At 43.6% G+C, this 6591-nt stretch overlaps 1 pseudogene; it reads right to left on the reverse strand.

The window, feature by feature from the left end:
* Positions 1–316: 316 nt before the first annotated feature.
* Positions 317–3569, reverse strand: LOC103016266 (ubiquitin-associated protein 2-like; annotated as a pseudogene).
* Positions 3570–6591: the final 3022 nt, after the last annotated feature.

A 6591-nucleotide genomic window follows, 5' to 3' on the forward strand; every position in this document is an offset into this window, starting at 1 on the left:
CCCCTCCCCCCTCACCCACACACCACCAGGGTGAACAGGAGGAGGAGAGGGGAGGGCAGGTCCCACAGCAAAGTTTCATAATCTTGAATCCAATAGGGGAGGAGGAGAGGAAAGGAAGAAAAAAAAAAGGAGAAAATACAAATCCTATAATACATACAACAGAGTGGGGATGGTACAGACATGAAGCTGAGGCATGGGGTGGGCCGCTGGGGGTGGGGGCAGCAGAACACCCCCACATTCCTTTCTCTCTTTGATGCTGTTTCCATAGTTGCCAGGCTGAGAAGCCCTCTCAGAAGATGGGACCAGGAGAAGAGAGTCAGGGGCTCAGTTGGCCCCCCCAGTTGTAGATATTATAGGCTGACTTGTTGGTCTGGGGCTTCTGCAGGATGGAGCTAGTCTGGCTACATTGCCCACTGCCTGTGTGGCCATCCTGCTGCAGGAGATGGTGAAGGATCTGGGAGTGAGGCTGCTGATGGGGGTTCAGAATGTGCCTAAAGGGGGCAGGTGGGTAGGCAGCAGCTGTGACCAGATTGATGCTCCCACCCCACTTCCTAGCGCTGAAGGCAAGTTGATGGAGGCAGCAGGAGTACCGGGATGAAAACCTTGTTTCTTAAAGGCCTGCTGGGTTTTGGAGTACAGAGAACCTGAGATATCTGGCACACCTGTTTTACTGGAGGTGACTGATACACCAGTGTTGTACCCATGAGACCCATATCCACTTGGCTGTTGGAAAAGGGTGGATGATGCATTCACACTGACATTCACACCATGCTGCTTGGAAGAGGTAGGAGCCACAGGGAACACAGCAGGCCCATACTGGAAGGTGCTGGGAAGGCCCGGAACCCCTGTGTAGTGCGGCAGGCTGTTGTAACTGTAGCCAGGACGTAGCGCCGGGTTCAGGAATGTCTGCTGCATGGTGTAGTGAGTCTGTGTCTGGTTCTGCTGGGGCTGGGCTAAGGCTGTGGCCAGGGCTGGGGAGAAGGCACCCCCATGGCAGAACTTTGTGAGGTCACCAGAATAAGGGTTGCTGACCAGGCTACCATCCCTCCCAGTCAGCGGAGTGGTGGGTGTGGGAAATGGGATGCTGTAGTAATCCAATGGAAATCTTGTCTGAAGCATCTGCAAGTCATCATAACCATATACTTGTGACGGATAGGCATGTAACAGCCCTGGAGCCATAATATATGGATTAGGCAACAATGGCGGGACCCCAGGAGGGAGGTTGGGAGGAGCTTTTCCTGAAGTCGTAGCAACTGAGCTTCGAGTGGAGGTTGTGATGGTAGAGTTGCTGCTTAGACTGAGGCCCAAGCTCCTGCCACTATTGAGACTGGAAGAGACACTGACCACTAGTGCAGAGACTGTGCTGGATGTGGTGGAGAAAATGCTGGAGGAAGAATGAAGATTCGCCTCACTCTCCACGCTTGTGTGCAAAAGAGTGGATGTCAAAGTGCACCCAGAAGATGTTGATGATGAAAGGGTATTCTGCTGAGTAGATAACATGCTGCCATATTGTGTGCTGGTAGTATTTGGAATCCCTTCATTGTGGCTCAAGCCACCCAAGGAGAAGGAGTGCTGATTGGCTGTCGTCAGTAAGGAAGCTGCAGATACCGTTTCACTGAGAGGGGGGATACTAGAAGTGGAAGGTGCAGAGCCTGTAGCACCTTCAACCGATTGCGTGGTCTGCAACTGCGTGGCCTGCACAGAACTGAAGCCATTCTTTGTCTGAGTCAAGTCCTTTTGGGGTGATGAAGAGAGGGAGCTGGGTTACTGCTGAGTCTGTGTGGATCACTGTTCATATAGAGGGCCCTGAGCATTATTTTGGGAGGTGTAGGTTGTCGACTGAATTGAGCCACTCTGATAACTGGATTCCTGGTTAGATGAAATTGTGGATGAAGATTCACTGGCCGTGCTGGTATAGAGGCTACTTGGAGCCTGGCTTGAAGAGGCGCTCGTGGTGAGGGTGGACTCATAATCAGAAAGGACAGACTCTGACCCAAACTGTAACGCCCCAAACTGCAGGCAGAGCCCTGAGATATGTGCTGAGCCAGGCATCTCCACAGCCAGAGCAGGAATCTTAGAAGTCACGGAGGCTTTTTTCTTCTGCTGTTTCAGTTTTTGCTGAGCCGGCTGAGGACTGGAGGATTGGTTGTCTGAAGACCCAGGAGACATTTGTGGAGCCGAGGTGGATTTGCTTGGCAGAGGAGAACACGGGGTGGGGTGGGGGGGAGGTGTAGCAGTGGAGGTAGCACTGCGGGTGGCTTCTCCTGAAGGAACACCTCCATCACAGTTGAAGATGGGGTGAAAGGCTGGTGCTTTGTAAAGGGGCTGTGCACTGTTGAATCATTCAGGTTCTTCAAATCATACTGCATCAGAGATAGGGATTGTGTGGTGGAGCCCATGTCCCAAGAGGAGGTGGTGGTGGTTCCAGATATAGAATGCTGAGCTGCCAACTGAACCAGGACCTGAGCAGTCTTGAATTCCTCCAAGAACTGGGAGCCTGTGGTGCTTCTGCCTTTAGCTTCACCGACATCACCAACTCCTTTCCCTAACATGCTCACACCATACTGTGATGAGAAAATGTGTTCCCTGAAGCAGGCTGTGATATGGCACTCTGCTTCGAGTTACTGAGCACCAGAGGCTGGAGAAGAGAAGGAGCCTGAGATGGATCCAGATTAGATGAATCATTCTCCATTGAAGGCAGTGTCTTCCCCAACAGAGCAGCAAGGTCAATTCTCTGACCAGCACTGATTGTCACATTCTCCGCAGGCAGATGCCCTGACGACACATTAGAGGCAGTGAAAATCTTGGTCTCGGAAAGATCTTCATTCCAGTCTTCAGTTTCCCACTCCTCTGTTGCAGTCGTCTATGCACTAGTCCCATCATCAGGTTCAAAGTGGCCAGTGTTGTTCCATGTATTGCAGCTGTTATTGCCATAGTTATCAGTATTTGCCGGCTCTGCATAATCAGCTGGATTAAAGGTTCCCATCCCTTGAGAAGAAAACCTTCCTCCCCGACTACCAGAACCACCTCTGCCTCGGCCACGACCTCTTCTGCCGCTTTCTGTGCCACTTCGAGAAGGCCCTCCACTCTTGGTGCCATCTAACCCATTTTCCTGACCTCGAAACTCTCATCCACGGCTGGCACCTCTCCCCCGTCTTGGTGGCCCACCATGTCACCAACTATAGTCTCTGTCCCGGTCTCAATTTCTTTGCCTTCCTCGTTGGATTCCGTTTGGCCACCATCCTTCTGTCCTGAGACTCCCTTCTTCTTCCCAACCATCTCCCAGGAATGCGTATCTGGGTTTCCTTCCAGCAGTACATTGATGGCTCTGTTGACAACTCCATTGCAGTCATGCAAAGCAATGACACATTCATCCTGGTTCTTGCCTGTGATAGCAATCAGTTGTTTCACCTTTTCCTCAAAGCCAGCATCGTTATGGTCCAAAATCATCTGTGCAAGTCGAATTTGCTCCTCAGTGGCCCAGGACCACTGCTTGTGCTGTGTCTGGTTTTGGTTTTCAGGTGGTTCCCAGTTTCCTCGGCTCGGTTAGTGCCCACCCATGTCATCATTTACAGTATATACGAATAACAGTATTTACAAGGTAGAATACTCAGTCTTCTCCTCATGTCAGTTTTTAAAGAATTGTTTGAATGCAACTGCACAACATGCTGTTTTGTCCCCTAGTGTTGTCCCAAAGCCTTTTGTGACTGAAAAGCTATGGTGATCATGGACCTGTGGTATCTAGGTTAAAAGCTGCTTTTCTCCCCTAAAGGATGAGTCAGGAAAATCAATCACACCCAAACATAAAGCAATACATCTCCAAACACTCTTCTGTCTGATTCTTCTCACAAACATAACATAAATGAGAGGTACAAGGAGTTGGTCTGCAGCCGGACTCCCTCTCATTACCCCTCGACCACTTCCTTCCTTCCCTCACAGGTGAGAGCTGACTCATCTGTAAGGGGCGTGCAAGTGGAGCACCTCATCTTTGAATGACTGTTCACACCTAACTTCCCAGCAACATTTAATTTTAATGTGCTTCCTTGTTCGTGATGCTCCTCAGGTGTCATCTCTGTGGTTAACCCACTCCAGGGGTGGCATGCATAGTGGGTCAATATTCCCCTTTCGTGTGCCTATAGCACATAGATAATCAGTAACTATATTGTTTCCCACTTAGTCCAGACATCTTTAGAATTCTCGATACATTTGCATGTCAGGTGAACTTCATCAGTCAATCAGGGCTAAAACCTACTTGCTATGCCTAGGTTATTCATTCTCATTTAAAATATGTGTATTGTAAAAAAGAGTTCAAGAGACAAAATGATGGATCTCAAATTTATTTTTATGAGTATTCCTTATTAAATTAGCAACAACAACAAAAATATATGTATGTATGTGTGTATATATACATACATATTTATTAACAAGACTCGTCCTTAGGACCGTCATTGACTTTTGTATATGTTTACGCAAAAATATTATGAAATGAAAATGCTATCAATGATTATTAATTTTATTCAAGAGACTGTTAAACATGTTTAAAAAATAGCCACAAATACATGTGCAAGTTATGTTATTTATTAAATCTACAGAAAAAACCTGGCAGAGTGTGTAGATTTATGGTAACATTCTTTCCTCTATGCTCCCCAAACTCATCATACTTAGGTCGATTGTAACACTTGCCACATTGTTTTGAAAATTGTTTTGAAACCACTTCCTTTCTTATTTCACTGACTAACTCCTTCGAAACAGGAGAGCCTGGCTTCTCTTTGCATCCTGTGATAACTGATTGAAATAACTGATTAAATGAATAAATGATTCTATTTTTTTAACAAGTTGTGTTATATTATTCTGCTGTCATGAGACTAACTCTATTCTTAGCGCTTCCAAAGCATGTTACCTTTCTTATCCCAGTGAAATTTTGTTCAATGACTAATTTCAAATGTATATTTCACCTTAAGAAAATTTCCTTCTTTTTTTTTTTTTTTTTGGCTTGTTGAAATAGTAAATAAACTGACATATGTGTTAATTCTCTGAATGAGTCATTTTAATGTTACTAATTAGTTTAAATTATGAATTAGTATTTAAGAGCTATAATCCTTAAATCTATATAAGTAACTAAATTGGCTTTGAAGGCTGTAAATATTTTAATACTCACACAAGAATGTTAACTTGCAATCATCTTTGAAAAAGTTTAAAATCCATTTCCAACAAACTATATTATCTTTGAACCTCCTGAGAAACATTTGGAACTTGAATTTTTTTAATAAATTATATTTATAATTCTCTGTACAACCCAAATACATTCCCACGATGGGAAAAATCTGAAGCCAGAGTCTTACAAACGGTGAATCACTGTGCCTTTATTATCAGTAATAATATATGTAAAATGACCCGCAGTCCATCCTTAAAGCTTTGGATTCTTTGATATCATCAAAGTAGAGATTTTTAACTGCAGAAAATGCTGACATGACATTAGATATACTTGAAGCCATTCCTTAAAATTTATTGATTAATCGCGTGGTGCTAGATGTTTCAAATCAACTTCACTCTTCTTGAACCTTCAGCTTAAACTCACAACTTGAATCTTATTTTGCATTTTGAAACTGAAATAACACTGGTCCTTTCCACTTCCTCCTTTGGTGTCTAGAGTTTGTTAAATCCTGATGGTTATGATTCAGGAATCTCAAGGACATTCCTTTTGTACATGAAGATTTGTCCAAGTCAGAGATGCTCTCTTTAAGAAAATAACTGACCTGGCATATTTATGAGAAGAATATATTTAAAAACATACAAAATGTCCAAGTCGTTCTTCTGGATGGTGGGATTCTAGGTGATTTTAAATTTTTTCTTTTTTCTTGACAGTATTTTCCAAATTTTGTGATATGAACCTCAGTACTTGTATAAGAAAAATTAAAGTTAGTTCATAATATCTGTAGATATAGATAAAGATGAAAATTTACAATAGTGCTAAGAGTAGCTGTACTTACTCTACACCAGATGCTCAACTCAATTATTTCTGATGGAGTGGATACCATTTTTCAAAAAAAAAAGTAGTATTTATACTATTACTTTTGTGTTGTAGTAACAGTGATGCTGTGTGTTGTGATGGTGGGGTGGGGGTTAATAAAGCAAGGAAAAAAAGAAACACACAGTATATTGAAAACCCCTGGGGTCTGAGGGGAATGTGGATCTTTAAGGTTGAGGCTGGATTTTAAGGCCATGGTCTAGAGACCCAAGAAGAATGTTTGTCTTTTCCCTAAAGGAAATGCTATGTCATTGAAATATTGTAGCAGATAATTGATACCACTAGATTTTCACTTTCTTTTTTTTTTTAACATCTGTATTGAAGTATAATTGCTTTAATCGTGTGTTAGTTTCTGCTTTATAACACAGTGAATCAGCTATACACATATATATATATATATATATATATATATATATATATATATATATACCCATAGCCCCTCACTCTTACTTCTCCCTCCCACTGACCCTCCCTTTCCCACCACTCTAGGTGGACACATAGCACAGAGCTGATCTCCCTGTGCTATGTGGCTGCTTCCCACTAGCTATCTATTTTACATTTGG

Source organism: Balaenoptera acutorostrata, chromosome 10 (genome assembly GCF_949987535.1).
Source record: "Balaenoptera acutorostrata chromosome 10, mBalAcu1.1, whole genome shotgun sequence".
NCBI lineage: Eukaryota > Metazoa > Chordata > Mammalia > Artiodactyla > Balaenopteridae > Balaenoptera > Balaenoptera acutorostrata.